The 18,143-nt window shown below is 44.2% G+C and overlaps 1 protein-coding gene and 1 long non-coding RNA gene across 6 annotated transcripts in view; one reads left to right on the forward strand and one right to left on the reverse strand.

Moving 5' to 3' along the window:
• The first annotated feature begins 6,293 nt into the window (after positions 1 to 6,293).
• The window catches only part of CASP8 (caspase 8), a 28,532-nt gene continuing 16,682 nt past the window's right edge, over positions 6,294 to 18,143 (forward strand). Inside the window, exons 1-2 of one of the 5 annotated variants that reach the window (XM_036319593.1) lie at positions 6,352 to 6,442; positions 10,588 to 10,717. The gene's annotated coding sequence lies outside the window, so the exon portion shown is untranslated. Of the gene's footprint in view, positions 6,443 to 10,587; positions 10,718 to 12,311; positions 12,711 to 13,638; positions 13,999 to 18,143 lie in introns of those variants that run through there. The other 4 variants (XM_036319592.1, XM_036319591.1, XM_036319595.1 and 1 more) reach the window with 4 other exon arrangements.
• LOC118661497 lies at positions 9,877 to 17,901 on the reverse strand. Its single transcript, XR_004969352.1, has 3 exons — positions 17,570 to 17,901; positions 16,664 to 17,335; positions 9,877 to 10,490 (listed from the first exon to the last, which is right to left on the reverse strand). It is a non-coding gene; the product is annotated as an uncharacterized LOC118661497 (long non-coding RNA).

Raw genomic sequence — 18,143 nt, forward strand, 5'->3', positions numbered from 1 at the left:
TTTCTTTTTGACTCATGGATTATTTAGAAGTAAGATACCTCCCTAGGACATCTGCCTGGACCCTCGATGTATTGGGGATTTTCCAGACATTTTTCTGTTGTCCAGGCCAATAACAAATTCCTGGGCCCATGAAATCGGATATCCTATTATCCAGAGGGGCTATTATATTCAAGACCCACAGGTAGTTTATGCCAGTGGTCATGGCCAGAGTGAATTTCACCAGAGGGCAGCATTCAACATTTGAAAATTCTGTTAAAAAATTCTCTGATTCAGTCAAGCAGATGGGGCCAAGGCAGATGAGGAGAGAAAGGAGAAGCTGGTGATTGGACACTGCTCAGGATTAGTCCTTAAAGGAAATAGTGGTGAAGAAGGCTGAGATAAAATTCAGGGAGAAAGTTGACAAAAATTTGAATTCTCATTATGATCCATTACACATATACACATTTACATCTACACATACACATACACATGATGCCTATGGACAAAGGGGTTACTGCTGAATTTTATACTTCTTATTATTCTTTTTGGCATTTTCAAAATTGTATGAGGTATGTAATCCTATATAATAAAAGGGTAATATGAAAAATTGACCCTGATGGTAGAACAACTGGTTGCTATGACACGCACTGACCACCAGAGGACAGATGCTCAATGCAGGAGCTGCCCCTTGGTGGTCAGTGCACTCCCACAAGGGGAGTTCCGCTCAGCTACATGCTGGGCTGACAGCTGTGAGTGCAGCGGCGGTGACAGGAGCCTCTCCCACCTCCTTGGCAGCACTAAGGATTCTGACTGTGGCTTAGGCCCGCTTCCCATGGGAAGCGGGCCTAAGCTGTCAGTTGGACATCCCCTGAAGGCTCCTGTGCTGCTAGAGGGATGTCTGACTGCCAGCTTAGGCCCAATCCCCTGGGGGGCGGGCCTAAGCCAGCAGGTGGACATCCCCAAAGGGGTCCCAGACTGCGAGAATGCGCAGGCCGGGCTGAGGAACTCCCTGCCTCCCCCCCACCCCACCGCCCCCAGTGCACGGATTTTCGTGCATCCGGCCTCTAGTACTTTTATAATCAGAAAAAAACTTCAATGATCAACATTTTGAATGAGGCTGTTAAAATTTCATTATTTGTTGTGAGTGGAAGAAGGACAGGAATCTGGACAGGGTTCCTAGTCAGAAATAGTGACTGTGTCTGATTTGGCTGAAACACCCATTTGTGGGGTAGACAGATGGAGGGAAGCTGAGCTCCAGGGAGGGTGAGGGAGACCCCCATCTTATCTGGTAAGGGGCCAGGGAAGACAGATGTACTATAGCCAAAAGGCCTTAGACCCAAATGACAATTTTTTTTTTCTAAATTAACTGAGGCCATTTTGAAATATATTTTGAATTGGCATATTTGGTTAATAAATGCAAGCAATTTGGAGCAGAATAAAGACACTCATGACAAACTCTTTGTTTTAATTATTTGACAACGAAAGGAATTTAGAATCCCCTAGGTTGGAGAGGAGGAACGCCTATCTACAGTTAACCTAAATTATACCAATGGGCCTTGACTTTTTCAACAACCTTAAGCTTTCCTTCCCATAGGAAAAATACCAGAAACAGCTACTGAACTTTTATTCTGTCAAACATGTCTAACCAAGAAATGAATGGTGAAATATGGGAGTAGAGGTGAGAAAATGAAATCAATAAATAAATCTTGAATGCTCACCTAGATCTCTTTCAGGGCATGTTATTTCCTCTGAATTAAAATACAAAGAGTGAAACAAAACAAATAAGAAGAATGGTGTGACATGATTTTTCAATGGGGAAAAAAAAGCTGAAAAAGTGTCAGTTATTTCTACCCTCCACTTAAATCTTTATGTCTTTGAATTTCTTCGTTAGATTCTTAACCTTTTGGAGTCTTTTCATTGTGACTTTTCTTGGATAGGATCTTTTTCTCTATGAAAACATCTAGCAAGGCTTAGAAAATTAGATGAAAATGAGTCATATGGGTTTTCCAATATTACATAAGTGCTGAAGATTGCACAGTTGTAAACGTGCAGCTTGAATTATCCTTGGCTTTAGACATTTTTTGTCACTTCTTTTTTTATTCTTTAAACCAAGGGTCTTACTTCTCATGCTAGCAAATTTTCTCCACAAGAAAACAGGCTGGTCTTATTTACTTGTTCATTGATAGTTTCTTCTGGCTTTATCCTGGCTCAGAAGGATAGAAGTTAGAATTGAGAGTTTTGAGTATGGTGCCTGGGAAACATTAAAAAGAGGCATTTTGGTGAGGCCCAGAAATCAGGATTTTAAAAAGATTCCCAAGTGATTCTAATGTGCAGCCAAGGTTGAGAACCACTGATCTATAGATATAGTATTTCCAAAGGTAGCTTCAATAATAGATCCATTACAAATCATTTCACTTCCAGGCTCTGCTCCGAGGACTGGTTCCTGCCTGAAACCTCAACCTGAGGGCGGGTTCCTGCCTGAAACATCGCCCTGAGGTCTGGTTCCTGCCTGAAACCCCACCCTCCAGGAAACAGCTGGGGGAGGGCACAGCCGTTTCCAAGACGACCCCTGCAGGACTGACTTCCTTCCGGTTGGTCGCAGTTCTGGCCATGATGTTACACCCAGGGTTTTTATATAAATAGATATGTGTAAATCCATCTATTGAAAAAAGTCTGCATTATTAACCAGTACACCTAGTATGCCTTGAATACATGGGATGTCACTTAAAGTTTCTAAAGGTTATTTATGAGATAATTTTAGGGAGTAGTAACTTCCTCTCTGAGTGTAAGAGGTACTTAATCTTTTATTCTCTTTACTCTTCTGAAATGCATTTCTCCTCCATTGTTAGGTATCTTCATCTAATTTCTGAATTTTGTTGCCTGATTTGACTTTTACTTTTTGATGAATAACAAATCTTTTTAGGAGTTCAGAGACACCTATCAGCTTACTTTTTTCTAATATGATTCCTCCTTAATTCTCAGGTCTCTTGGGCTGGTTGTGCTTTGGGTTCATTTGCTTTCCCTTGGTGATGACTTCCTTAAGCTTCCCTTCCTCCCTGGCTTAACCATTTTCACCCTTTTCATGCAAGGAAATCCTCCAGGTCAGGTGTCACTGGTGATGGGCAACCATTACCCCATTGTCTGTGGCACCTAAGAAGGCATTTGCTCTTGCATTGTCAGAGTCCAACTGGGACAACACATCAGATCCAGAACGCTGAGGCTGGGGTAGCTGAGGTACCAGAAAGGTCCCTATTTGCTGGGGTCCCACCCCAGCAGGTCCAGGGGTCCCCAAAGGTGTGGACGGAGTCGGCGAAGAAGGAATGACACGGAGACAACGTTCAGTTGATCAGCAGCCTAGCCAGGATCTCCAGCCAGGATCTCCAGCCAAGTTCTGGTCTGGATCTCCAGAGAGGTTCTGCTTAGGATCTCCAGCCAGGTTCTGTGTCCATGTTCTCTTGCTAGGTTCTCCAGGTTCTCCAGCCATGTTCTGTAGCCATGTTCTCTTGCTAGGTTCTCCATCCAGGTTCTGTCCAGGTTCTCCAGCCAGGTTCAGTCACCAGGTTCTAGTCAGGTTCTCTTGCCAATTTCTGTAGTCAGGTTCAGTCCAGGATCTTTTGCCATGTTCTCTCGCTAGGTTCTGTCTCTAGGTTCTGAGGCCAGTTTCTGTCCAGGATCTTTTGCCATGTTCTCTCCAGCGAAGTTCTTCTATCTCTAGAGAACGTTCTGTGTAGGTTCTGTGCCTCCTGGTTCTGTCTTCTTCTTAGTTCTGTGTTGTAAGCTCTGTATTCTAAGTTCTGTGTCTTGTTGTCTTGTTGCATCTGTATTTATACCAGTTGATTCAATCCTATCAATCTCTATTACAAAGGTTAGGGCTTTTCTTATCTTCATTCCAGGGAGTAAAGATTATGTAGCTTAAGCACGATTGTTCATAGTTAAAGTGATTAATTACCCGCCTGGCACTTAGTTAAGAGGTTTTATTCCCTCCCTAACTTCAGGGGAAAATCCCTACCTGGGGAAACAACCTTTCTCAGAGACCTTGGTTAAAACACATAGTGCCAAGAAGGTGAGCAAACATATTAAGAACAGTATGCCATATATGCCAGGTCCCTTGAAACAGCAAGCATGGACCGGCTCCCGGCACCTATTTAGGAATTGTTCATTTGTTGTATTCAGCAGCAACTCAATCAGAAGAGTCTCCAACTTGATAAAAATATCTACCAGAAACCTAAATTAAAAAATCATAGCTATTAGAAATACTTTGTAAGTATTCTCATTTAACTAAAAGACATGGTAAAGCTGTCTATTATTGATCCTATTGTTCCACACTGTTGTGGAGGCCTGGCTAATTTAATAAATTAGACCACTTAACAAGTTAATTTAACACGTCTATCTGGTGTGGTGAGGGAAGCTTACCTGTGAAGTTGGCCAGGTAAGGCCTCTTTAATTGCCCATGTCTGGGCCTGAAAAACCACACATGGGATTGTGGCTTGGAGCCAGACTCTCACCATCATCCTTTGATATTTCAGAGCTCAAGGGAGAAACATAGGCGACCCCATCATGGACATGAATGGGTCATACATTGAGGGACTGTGTCAAGAACCAGGTAATTAGTCTGAGGTCATAATCAATATCACTCCAAATAAGATGATTAACCACAAACCCCAATGATTGTCAAGTGAGAAAAAGAGGTTCGATAGTCCCCCCGAGTCTACTTTAGAGATCCAGGAGGCTTTTTACCTAAGCCTAGTGATAGATTGTTTTACTTTGCCAGTCCCATTGGTTCAGGTGTAACACCAATTGTTGGCCATCCACGTTGACTCACAGTAGAAAGTCAAGGGTTATACAGGCATCCAACACCACTTGGGCCCAGAAACTGAGGATGATGTGTTGCGTCTCCAGAGCTGAAGTAGGGCCATGAATGACCTCAGCAAACACACATTGTGCACAACCACTTCCAATGGAAGGATCCTGACAGTGGAAATGGTTGGTAATGCCCCCTGGAAATGTTCCTGAGTAACCGGGGTCCCCCTCGTTTTTGGAGTTCTCATCTTACTCCGTGTAAGGTGATATGATCAATGGATGGAACTGTTTTGAATATTTGGAAGTCTCTTATTAATGCCCTGGATATAAGTGTTACATTGCTAGAAGGAAGGCAGGGGAAAGCCTATGTTCACTAAAGAAATAACACTCTAAAGGGGCACACACAGCACTGAGTGTGTAAGAATCATTGCTATCATGGGGCAGAGTCCTTGAATGGACTTGTAAATCTGTGTATGGAAGGGGCAGGTATAGGGAGGAGAAGGTCTTCACTCTTGAGGGTTAAAAATAGCCCCAAAGGTGGATCCCAGGCCCCTTTGTTCAGATGTTCCAGTTGCCCTGTCTCCCGACAGGAGCAAGTTGGCACCTCGGAAGGCATTTGCTTTTGCACTGTCAGAGTCCAACTGGGGCAACACGTTGGATCCAGATCGCTAAGGCCGGGGTAGCTAAGGTACCAGAAAGGCCCCTCTTTAGTATCCGGCAGCTTGGATACTAAATCAGATGTTTATCTACAGGGATGGGTAGTGGATGGCACATCCAGCAGTTTGTCCAATACAGGGCAGGGGCCACTTCCTGGGACTGGAAGTGGATGAATTTGGTGATGTACACGTCACACAGCCTATGGGAGAGAGGGGAGAGCTAGGTCCCTTCCCACAACAGAGCTCAGGTCCGAAGGTGCTCCTGTCCTCACAATTGGAGGGACATCTCCCCATCAACTGTAGGTGGGCAATCTGTTCTGTGTCCTGAGCAAGAACTGCACCTTTCCCCACCCTCCAGGGGAGTGAACCCTTATCATATATATTTTGAATGAATGATGTCCTGACTAGAATCCTGGAAAAATAATTGAGACCCTAAATGAAAAAAAGAGCACATCATCATGCACTCATTAACTATTTGAACTGAGATATGAAGAGATTATCTTCCCTTCTCCAACACCCTCTTTTAGCAAAGGGAAAACAGCTAAACTGAGCAATCCAGACCTCAAGGGAGAAACCTAGGCGACCCCATCATGGGCATGAATGGGTCAGACATTGAGGTAATTAGTCTGAGGACATAATCAGTATCACTCTAAACAAGAGGCCTGTAGGCATTTGCAACCGGTGCTGTGCTGAGTAGACATGACTTCCTTGCTGAGTAAAAGTGACTCCCAGAGCTGGGCTTAATAAGTAAAAAATCCTAGTTACTGAAGAGAATTGTCATTTAAATATTATGTGCTTTTATCAGAGCCCCACCCGCACTCATTGGCAGAGTCTATTCTAATCTCAGAAAATTTCACTTGTGCTCATTTAACTTCCTTTATTCTCGACTTCCTTTATAGTCTCCACTCCCTTTATATTCTCGAGTAGTGAGAGAAGCACCCAGCAGTTCTCAAGGACCTTTCTTGGCGAGAACACATCCAGAAAGAACCATCTGTATTTGCCCGCTGGTAAGATTTATTTAGAATTTGGGGAAGGAACCAGTTTGTTTCTGGAATTGTCTAGGCTGGAGACCACTGGGACATCCAAATAATACTCTTCTTTTAACTGAATATATATAAATTACACATTTCTCTGGCAACCACCTGAGAGCCCATTTGGGTCCTTGCAGCTTTCGGGGTACAGATCTTCCTCCTGGCTCAGCCCTTTCCCCTCAGCTCTGCCTTCTCTGCCAGAGTGGCCGGGTTTCTCAGCATTAGTAAGACGATCACAACTTACTAATGAGAAACAGCTTTCATTTTCGAGCTTCAAACACCCTACTTCCTTAGTCGTGGTGACTAATTCTCTCTCTTTTCCCTACTGTTGAAGTAATTAACAAGATAAAAATATCCAGAACAGTATTATAGAAAATTCAGGGCAAGGAAGTCCTGGGGAGCCTCCCTTACGGCTGGACCTCGCGGGGTTGTCTGAGGCCTGCTAGCGGGGCTCTGGGTGCCAGCGGCCTATGGCGGGCATGCAGGGTGTGTGACTCGGCAGATCTGGTGAGCACAGGCCTTGTACACTCCCAAGTGGGAATGCTATCAGGTTAGGTTTTCAAACCGAGTCTTTCACTTAATACTACTCATTTCAAAAGAAGATGCAAAATGTCCCTCAGAAAATCAAGTGACGGTGTTGAAGGAGGGAAACGCCATTTTCTGACTTCTAGGGCCCGCCGCGCCCTGTCTGTTTATTGTTCTCATTCTGCGCTTTTCTGTGTCTGTGACACTTTTTATTTACCAACACATCATGGAGATTGTTCCAGGTCATAACTTTTCTTCTCCTGTTCTCTGGCCTTTTTTTTTTTTTTAATTTAAATTCTTTATTGCTGAAAGTATTAAGTATGTCTCTCTGGCCTGCCTTTTGACTTTTTTCATGATTCAGCTTTTGAACAGAGCCTCTTACCTCTAATACATGAATGAATGAATGTTCAGTTGATCATTTTTCCCCTAAGGGTTAGCACTTTTTGTGTCCTATTCTGTCTACTCCTTCGTGAAGATATCCTCTTAGCATTTTTTATATAGTTAGGCTTCGGATCCACCTGGATTTGCATTTCTGTAGGTAGAAGGTTCTTTTTTTATTATGGTTATCCAATTAATCTGTCATCCTAATATATAAAATGCCAGGGGCCATCATGACCAAAACAACTGGACAGATGACCGAACAGCAGGCTGCGTGGGGTGACAAGGCCGGCAGGGGGGTTAGTGAGGGACGACCAAACGACTGAACAAGCAGGCTGAGTGGGCAACCAGGGCTCAGTCTGGGAGAAGCCTGCAACTGAGGTATGTGCCCTTGACCGGAATAGAACTGGGGACCTTTCAGTCCACATGCCGACTCTCTATCCACTGAGTCAAACCTGCTAAGGCTGTTTGTTTGTTTAAAGGTGTGTGTGTGTGTGTGTGTGTGTGTGTGTATGTGTGTTTGCATGTGGATGTGCAGTTATGCCAGTTTCCATTTCATGGAAAGACTATCCTTTCTCTCAGCTCAGTCACTTCACCTTTCTGAGCTTTGGTTTCCTAAATGTCTTTGTAACACCTGCCCAGCCTGTCTTAGATTAAAAAAGGTAGTTACCAATGAGGGTCAAATGACATAGTAGGGAAAATGCTATAAAACTATATCATGCTTGCCCTGGCTAGGTAGCTCAGTTGATTAGAGCATGTTCCCATAACCCAAAGTTTGGGGTTTGATCCCTGCTCAGGGCACATACAAGAAGCAACCAATAACTGCATAAATAAAGGGGAACAACAAATTGATGTTTCTCTCTAAAAATCAATAAATTTTTAAAAAGAAAGAAAGTAGATTAGTGGTAGAAAATAGCTTATGGCTGGGGAGCTTGGGAGGAAAGTGGGAGCAATTGCCAAGGGTACGGGGTTCCTTTGGGGGATAATGAAAATGTTCTAAAATTGATAGTGGAGATCATTGCACAACTCTGTGAAAATATGAAACTCCATTAAATTGTATGGTATGTGAATTACATCACAATAAAGATGTTTAAAAAAACTACGATGCTTAATAAATATGGTCTTATTATATCATTAAAAGTGGCCCTTGGATGATGGTACAACAGTGCGAATGTACTTAATGTCTTGGATGGTGGTGATGGTTACACAACAGTGTGAATCCACTTAAACTGGTTAGAATGGTAAAATTTATGTTATGTATATTTTATCCTTATAAAATATTTTAAGTGACTCTTTACACTTGTCCTTAGGGTTCAAGGTGCTCCATTTCTTGGGTAGAGGCATAGAGTAAAGCAAGAACATAAAGGACCCTCACCCTGTTCAGAACGTCAAGAAAATATTGAAAAAGCTAGGTTGGTGACATGAATATTGGCATCGCAACCCAACAATTACTTCAGTTTCCTCCTTTCTAGATCAGTGAGTGGTATGGGTCTTAGTTTGCAGTAGTTTTGGGAGGTAGGTACTGGCCCCACCAGTTGCAAAACATGCATGTTAAAGTCGGTGACTGTAACCTCTTCTATCTGCCTGTGACTGTCTAATCATCTCAACGCCTAAACAAAAATCAAAAGGCTTACAATCCCAGCGGTGAAGAACTTTTAAACAACTAGCTGACTCTCTTTGAGCAAGGCCCAGGAGGGGATGAAACAGATCGATTGGGATGCAATCTCTTTTCCTTCCCTCACCACTTCCTGGAGGGAGTATACAAGGCCCAGAACCAAGGCCAGATGCTAGAGTCAAAGTAGGAGTGAGGCTAGGGCCTGTGAGTCAGTATGTGCCACTTAAAGAAGAAGCAACATACAAAGCACATGCATGTTCAGAAGACTTTTCTTTCACTGTCAGTATTTATCCCTGACTAGTGTCCTGTGGTTCAAGTCCAGATCAATGGGAAGGGTGTGCTGCAGCACGCGGAGAGGAGGTTCAGTCCCTCTCCACTTTCCTAGGGAGGCGTACAGAGCCAAATCGCGTTTAGCCTGAGTCTCCAAGGCAGGGCTTCTGGCGGGAGCTAAGATTTACGACGGTGGAAACCACTTGGTGGTTAAGTCAAATCAGGCTGTCCTCACGGTGCAGCGGGCGGGGACCACCTCCCCCAAGTCCTGCAGCTCCTGCAGCACCTCCAGGTCTTCCAGCTTCCCTGGGGTGAAAGACCCCATACATTATTCCTTTCAATAACAAATAGACACAGACATATATGTCAAGATTGAGGCGAGAAACTGTTGAGAGCAAATGACTGAATAATGATCCTTGCAGATCACAGTAGGAATGTAACTAACTTCAGGTTCCTGATTCACGGGCTAATTATTCATCTTCCTTTTAAAAAGGAGCTAAGACTGGGAGGGCCTAGGGTCAATACCTTACAAAAGACACAAATGGAAGCCCTGAGACACCCCCTCTGTCCTCCTCCTTGCCCACACTCATCCACAGCACGGCCCCTGAATGCATCTGTTGACCTTTAATAAATAGCCAGCTATTTCTCCAGCAAAATGGTTTTATTTGGGAATAACAAAGAATTGAAATTCAGGATGTGTGGTCTAATGGGGTACACATGCAAGTCCAGAGAACAAAGGAGAAGAACACTCTTTATGCTGTATAGACTGGGGCGGGGGCGGGGGGGGGGGGGTGTGTGTGACACAGGGATGCTGGTGTAAAGGAGTCTATAGAAAGAAATTGAATGTGTAATCAGACAAACAATGGGTCCGTGCTGCCTGTCACTACTTGAGCCAATTCAGCAGAGACAGGGTTGAATCATCTGTGAGCGTTTATTCCAATATTGCTGGCAGTATGGGAGAGCAGCAGGTCTTCCACAAAAATCTGCTCTGGACCCTACCATAAGCCGACTGCTTAGATTGGTAGAAGTACAAAGGAAAGCAGGCGAAAGGGCAAATGGACAGTTTACAGATATGCAAGGACTGGGATCTTGGAGGGGCTGGCGATTCTGGTTTCTGCAGCAGAGTTGTTCATCTTTCCAAGATAACAGGCAGCTCCAAATGGGGAGGGCGGGCTGCATTCCCAGGTGAGCCCCCAGGTCCAGAGGGCGGCTGCCAGCCAGGTTAGAATGTGCCTCCTTTAATCAGAACAAAACAGTCACAGTTAACAGAGCATGACTAATATTTCTTGCAATTCTAGCTGGTTCCTTAGCATTCTATTTCTGCCCCTACCAGATGGTCAAAGGATAATGATTTTTCATTGGCTGAGTTATGGCAGGCTCCCATTGGCTGAGCTGTTACTGGGCAAGTTGGAATCTCTTCTTCCTCCTAAGTAATGTAGTGCACTTCCTGTTCAAGACGCAAGGTATGTTTCTGCCTGTTTTGTGGTGAGTGGCCCATCCCTGAGAGTTCTCTCTTCACGCCTCCTAGTTTCCTGTTGAATGAACCCTCACGCTTCCAGTGGCTGACCTGCGTCTGCCAGGCTGGGCCTGGGTGCGGACTGGGGGATGAGCATGAATTCTCGAGGGAGGCAGTCCTGGGTTTATTTGCTGGTCTTGCCATTTGTCAGCTGGTGGACATTGAATTTAGTTTCCTCATCCGTACACGATGTCCAGTCATTAAAATAGCCACCTTACAGAGGCCTGAGCGTAAGCAACAACGGTGGCGAGAAAGTGGAAGGCCTGGGGCTGCTCGAAGTCCTCGGTCTGTTCAATCTCCAGTTATTCTGCTCAGGTAGGCATTCAGAGCTGGGGCCTGAAGACTGGTCCTTTTTTAAACCTCTCCAGTTAGTTCTCAGACCAGTCAAGTTGAGAACCATCACTGTGTGTTAATATTTAGACAGTGATTAACCGCTTGGGGTCTTAGAGACAAAGAGACCTCGTTCTGTCACTCACTAGCTCACTTGGCCAAGTCTTTCAACCTCTTCAGGCCTCAGTTTCCTCATCCATAAAATGGGAACAAAAATAGCATCCACTTCTGAGGTGAAATGAGCCGGTTTAGGTGACTGTGTCCGGCGAATACACAATGTTTGGTAAATGTTAGCTGGTGCCACGAGGCCAACTCCTTTTTCTTAGGTGACAGAGAACCAAAGACCTTCTGATCTTTGTGCATAGGCCACTCTGTCTTAGCTCAAGTTCATTGCTTTTCCAGCATACTGCTTATTCCAAATCCTAAGTGTCAAGGGAAAGAGGGCTAGTATGTTATCGTGGAATAATCCTGTGTTTGGTCCAACAGGACTGAGTTTGAGTCTGTTATCAGTTTGAGTCTCAGTTTCCTCATCCAGAACACGGGAGAACAAGACCCTGCATTGCTGTGAGAATTAGAGAAAACGTGTGTAAAGGATGCAGCATCTAGGTATTGCATGATTGTCAGCGTTTGGGTTATAACATGTACAAGATGTGAAAACAAAGAGGCAGGAAACCACTAAGAAAATTCAAACAGGAAACAGACAGAGGAGTGGACGGGGGATGAAGAAAAGCTGGGGAGGGCCTGGGGCTCAGGGTCCTGGGGCGCAGATCTCCATCCATAGTACCACCAGGCTCGACACCGCACTGGCCCTGGTGACTCCTATACTGGGAGCCTGGCCAGGGCTGGGCCGCCCCACCCGCTTCATGTTTGTGCAGAAGCTCCCCCACATTTCTGCTAGCAGCCTGCTGAGACCCAAGGGGAGCGCCTGCCCCCCCCCCCCCCCCCCCTTCTGAGGGGCTGGGCCATGGCTTCGTGCAGATTTGAGCCACTGCCTGGAGAGACGGTTCCTCTCCCCAGACCTCTTTCAAGGGCGAATGGCATTTCACTTGCCTGTCTTTAAAAACGACAGGGGTTATTACTACTAAACGTAGTCAGCGTAAGTGCTTTCCAATGAGGCACGTCCAGCTTCCCGGTGTTTAGTATGCATGCAGACGACCGTCACCTCCGCTTCTGAATGGTTGGAAATTGGGCATCTGTCTCTTTAAATAAGAAACACTTCTTGTCACTCCTCTGTCCTCCTGTTTTAGGAATCAAATTTATTCTCTAGTTCTTTCTGTTGAGAGAGTTTTTTTCTCAAACACCAGATTCCGCCCTTCTGCCGCAGGGACATGTTTGCACAGTTCTCTGGTGACTTTAAAAGCCCTGCTTAGCGTGCTAGTGAATTCTGACTGTGCTGACTAGAGACAGAAAGTGGGTCCCTGGTGAGAGGCGAAAGTGAAAGAAAAGTTACTGGGGGCGGTTCCATCCCCACCCTTTCCTTCCTGCTCTGTTTCCTGGTTTCCCTCGCCCCCCCTCTGGTTGTGTGGGATGTGGTCCTGGGAAATTAGGAGATTGGGGGCCTTGGCGTCGGGGGCCTGGTGACTATGATGCTGCTGGGACAGGGGGAGCAGGTGAGTGCCGCTGCGGAGTGGCTTCTGGACACCGCGCTGCTGGGACTTGCTGAGTGAGGACGCCTCTGGGTCCCGCCAGGACCTGCACGTGTGTTTCCCTCTGAGCTACGGCCACCGGCCTTGCTCCTTCTCAGCTCTGGAAATCTCCAGTTCCTCTGCTGGTCGCCTCAAGCATAGACAGTGTCTCCCTCCTGCCGGATCAGCTTGGAGATTCCACAGACTTTATGTGTTGCTTCCTCTCTGTTTGGTGCTGGGGCAGAGGGCTAAGTGAATCTTTCTGTCACATCCAATGGCCTGGGTCCTTGGTCTCGAAGGCCCACTGTTTCTTCCCCCCCCCCCCCCCCCCCGCCCTATTCTAGGTTCTTTCTTGATTCCGGCTTCCTACCCTCGGAGGTTCCCAAAAGACAGCTCTTGAAATCTTTTGATCCGTATCCCTGAATGGATCTGTGTCTTTGCAAAACGTGTCGTTGCTTTGTGTGTGGGCACTATTTTTTATCGTTGCTTTGTGTGTGGGCACTATTTTTTATCGTTGCTTTGTGTGTGGGCACTATTTTTTAACTATGTGACCGGGAGCAAGTACTTTCTCTGTGCTTCTGCTCATTAAATGGGGTTAATATTAATACGACATCATGAGGTGATTGTGGGCATTGCAAGGTGATAAGAGGTATTAACTGCTTGTGACTGGCTGGCTAAGTACCCAACAAGTGTTAGCAATTATTATGACAAATGTATTACTTGTATTACTTTACTCATTCTGTTTCCTTTTATTTTTTTTAAATAATGATATTTATTTTTATTTTTTAAATATATTTCTTTATTGATTTCAGAGAGAAAGGGAGAAGGAGAAAGAGATAGAAATATCAATGATGAGAGAGAATCATTGATTGTCTGCCTCCTGCACATTGAGGATCGAGCCCACAACCCAGGCATATGCCCTGACTGGGATTGAACCCTGACCTTCTAGGCAAAACATAACATTTATGATAAACCTTCCTAGACTATTAGTAAATTCTGGAAGTAAAAAGAAAGCAATCTTAGTCATCATTTAGTCCAGCTTTCTAATTTTGGAATATGGTAATGAAACTTGCCTCTAAAGCACCCAAGCTTACATAGCTAAAACTAACAATTTCTTGGTTCTACCAGCCTTATTACAAAATGTGGGAGGTACTACTCAGTTAAAACAGGAAGTAAAAGCCCACTTCACTCTTCATTCGGCTTAAACTCTTGGCTTGGCTAGACCAGCGGAAAGCAAGCAGCGGTGAGGGTCCCAGGACTTGCCTTTGATAAGGTCAGTTGGGCCTCTGGGGAGGAAGGCCTTTGATTCTAGGGTTTTCTAGGCTCCTGAGGGTGGGATCTGGTGGCCGAGGGCTCCTGGAAATGAGCCTTGTGTTTGAGCCGAGAGCCTGTGGGCCCACAGATTGCACATCTCAAGGCCTCTCTAGCTTAGGTCTGTGGTTGGCAAACTGCGGCTCATGAGCCACATGCGGCTTTTTGGTCCCTTGATTGTGGCTCTTCCCAAGCCTTAGGAGTACCCTAATTAAGTTAATAACAATGTACCTACCTATATAGTGTAAGTTTAAAAAATTTGGCTCTCAAAAGAAATGTCAATCGTTGTACTGTTGATATTTGGCTCTGTTGACTAATGAGTTTGCCGACCACTGGCTTAGGTTGATGCATTCCTGTTTGTTTTTTCTGAAATGCTCCAAGTACAGTGATTCTTATGCAGGTAAAACTTGTCAAAGAATAGAAAGCAAATGTTACATCTCAAAGAACTTTGCTGCTACAGCTAACCATTTCTCAGCACGTACCCACCCACATAGATGCCTACTAACATGAACACACACATAAACACACACGCACACATGCACACAGCCCTAAAAATTCAATCATTTATTTATTTATTTTGAGAAATTTAAAAATTACAGAGGAAATTACTGACAAAATTCGAGACTGTACTTGTGGGGTTTAGCGTTTATAGGTGGACTTAGGAATGTCATTCAGTTTGAAAATGACAGGGTTTTCTTGATGTTTGAACACCTTCACTGGGCCCTGTGAAAGCGCTGGTTTCAGGGCCTGCGGGGACAGTGTTTGTGTGCAGAGTGGACAGCTGGCAGGTTCTGGGGGAGCCCCCACTTCTAGGTGGCCACCCCGGACGGGAGGGAGTAGCCACACTATCACTGTGGGCTGGGCCTGAGAGCCATTTTCAAGTCCTGTTGAGCTTGGAATGAGATGCAGGTTTTTGTCTCAGACGATGACTGCAAGTTTTGGATTTCTTTTCCCATTATCCATATCCCTAAAGGATCTGGGATGCTGCTAGAATATTGCCAGAAGGATTGCTTGTGATTAGATGAGATTTATTTGTAGTTAAATCGTGGCCATAAGGCAGTGGTGGATTTGTGGCTGAGGTCTAAATTTAGGCTCCAGCATGTACTAGCTTGGTTTATAAGGTTCTGACTCTCTCTGCTATAGTGAAGTTAAGAATTCCTGTTTTTGTGCTATGGGGTGATTTTTTGGTCTTTTAAAAAATTTTAAATAATTTTAATATTTAAAAATATAATTATACTAGAGGCTGGTGTTGCTCAGTGGTTGAGTGCCGACCTGTGAACCAGGAGGTCACGGTTCAATTCCCGGTCAGGGCACATGCCTGGGTTGTGGGTTCGATCTCCGGTGTGGGACATGCAGGAGGCAGCCAATCAATGATCCTCTCTCATCATTGATGTTTCTATCTCCCTCTCCACTTCCTTTCTGAAATCAATAAAAATATATTAATCTAACCAAGTTTCTAGCTCATCAGTTTGTTCAGTAAACTTAGGCCCTAGGCTCCCTATAGTTAGAACCCAGTGCCTAGCAGCAGCCTGTGGTGAATGGTGTAGAATCTTGTGCAGGCGATTGCTGTCCAGGCACTATGACTAGAAAACTAGGTGACACAAACAAACAGACAGACAGACTGACTGTCAGTCGTACCAGTGTGTGCTGGAAACCTGAGCCAGGAAAGAAACCTCACTAGCATTTACTAAGTGGCCATTTCGATACGATGCAAAAATCACTTAGGAAACATTGTCATGTTACGGCAAAGATAATAAAACGAGCACGATGAGAGGACAGGAGCCCAGCCCCAATCATGTTCTAACGAAACTCCTGTTCTAACTACAGGGACCCTGGGACCTGCGTTTACTGGACAGTCTCATGAGCTAGAAACTTTGTTAGATTAATATTTTTAAAACATGTATATTTTTGTTTATTTCAGAGAGGAAGGGAGAGGGAGAGAGAAAGAAAAACATCAATTAATGAGAGAGATCATTGGCCTTGAATTGTAATATACATACAGGGTGGGCAAAGTAGGTTTACAGTTGTGAGTACACGAAACACAGAGTTTATTCTTGAATTATCATGTGTTCATTATTGTATTGTAATTAATAATAATTATTATTAACCTGCTTTTGCCCACCCCTGTATATATACTGTCAGAAAACACTTTTGAACAAAAGCTTTAAAAAGGTTTATTTCTTTTGACTCTAATACTACTTCTGGGCAATTAGTCTAAGAAAATAATCAGAGGTGTACATAGAAATTTGCATTTTAAGATCATCCTAAATGTAATCAGAGACTGGTTGCATAAATTATGGTCCATGCATTTGATTAGCTGCTTTATAGATTTTAAAATTCATATTGCAGAAGAAAAAATGAAGACATCAATGTACTTACGACATTATCAATGGAAAAATACTCTTACACCTCAAGAATATGGTGTGTTCAATTGTGTTCCAATTATGTCCCAATTAATTAATTAGTTAATTAATTATCTGTCTAGACTTAGTGGGACAAACGCAGGTGACCAGGAGTCAGCAATAACGGCCTATCCCCTGGTACTTCAATGTCTAGAGAGCTGAGCCGAACCGGAACGTAGGAACACACAGACAGAATCAGTATGCAATCACACAGGGTTAATTTACCTATTCCTAGTGGGTCCCAGGCTCCAGCAAAGGCCACCCGGAGACGCACACCAAAAGACAGACGACGAAGACAGAGACAGACAGGCGGCCGCAGCTGGTTCAGGCTCACACAGCAGAGCAGTCACTCCGGGGCTTGTCTCACCGAGTGACGTGGAGTCCTCCTCTCAGGCAGGAGACATCGGCTGGAGGAACTCTGGCGCTTATATAGCCGTAGTAAACAACTGTGTCTTATCAGTGTGGGCCAGACGGCGTGCCTTTGCTAGGAGCAGGGTGTTTACGCTAAGGGCTCAGGGCATTCACATCGAGATAGTGGGGCGTTCACCACATTTTGGAAGTTACAGAGTATGGGGGTCTTCACACAGCAAACATTTCACACATTAATTATTTCACACAATAATTATTTCCACACATTAGAGGGGTTTCCTTATGACCATAACATTATTATAACAAATTGTGAGGGAAAATATATAGACATAAAATATTTGGCACAAAAGACAGTAAAGTATTATTAGGTGTTTATCTTAGGATGATGGAATCATCGGTAATTTTGATTTTTTTCTTTGTATTTTGTAAAATGAATACGAGAAGGATTGTTATCATCAGAAAAAAATAACTGGGGAGGGGGGAAAAAAGAAGATTCTGCTTGCATTAGGTTCTTTGGTTGATTTTATTCTGTAAAATAAGATTTTAACACTGGTTAGAAATGATATAAAATTTTAACGACACTGTACCTAACAGGGCTGGACCTAGTTTAGGCTCATTCGAGTATATGAATACCAATGGATCTTTAAATAGAGATTTTAATTTAGAGGTCTGTACGTACATTTATAATGCACATGGTAAAAATTTGACATGGGGAAAAATGTTTCACTTTCCGGTTCACCCGCAGGCCGTCCCCACACTCACCCAGGCCTGTTTCCTCTTCTCCGAGCAACCACCCAGCAGCCTCCTGTGTGTTCTGTTCCAAGATCTGGGAATTCTGAAATCGATGCGCCACTTAATAATCCATCACATAGATCGCACATACCCAACCGTGATGCCCTTTCCGTTCTTTTTAATAGTTGACTAGAGTAGCATCGGGCATGGTTAAAAGCTTATTTAACTCTTCTGATTTTCTTTAAACGGTAGTTTCTGCTCCTTTATTATTCCAAGCAATGCTGCCATGAATAACCTGTGCATGCGTTTCGTACACTGATGTTTAACACGCTGGGCGCCAAGCCTGTTTTGTCTTCCTTTCTGTTTCAGTCACCGGTGACTGACAGGGCGCTTAACGTGTTCAGCTCACGTAGGGAAAAGTCCTGCAAGTTAAATTGGGGGGGTCAAAGGAGCTGTACATTTTATATTTTGACAGATGTGGCCAAATTACCCACCTACTTTTTTTTGTTGTTGTTGAAAGTGGTCTTTTGTAATTTCAGTTTGCTTTTAAAAAATTAATTGTGAATGAGGTTGAACATCTTTTCAAATGTAAAAATGCCATTAG

Source organism: Myotis myotis, unplaced genomic scaffold, assembly GCF_014108235.1.
Source record: "Myotis myotis isolate mMyoMyo1 unplaced genomic scaffold, mMyoMyo1.p scaffold_m19_p_8, whole genome shotgun sequence".
Taxonomy (NCBI): Eukaryota; Metazoa; Chordata; class Mammalia; order Chiroptera; family Vespertilionidae; genus Myotis; species Myotis myotis.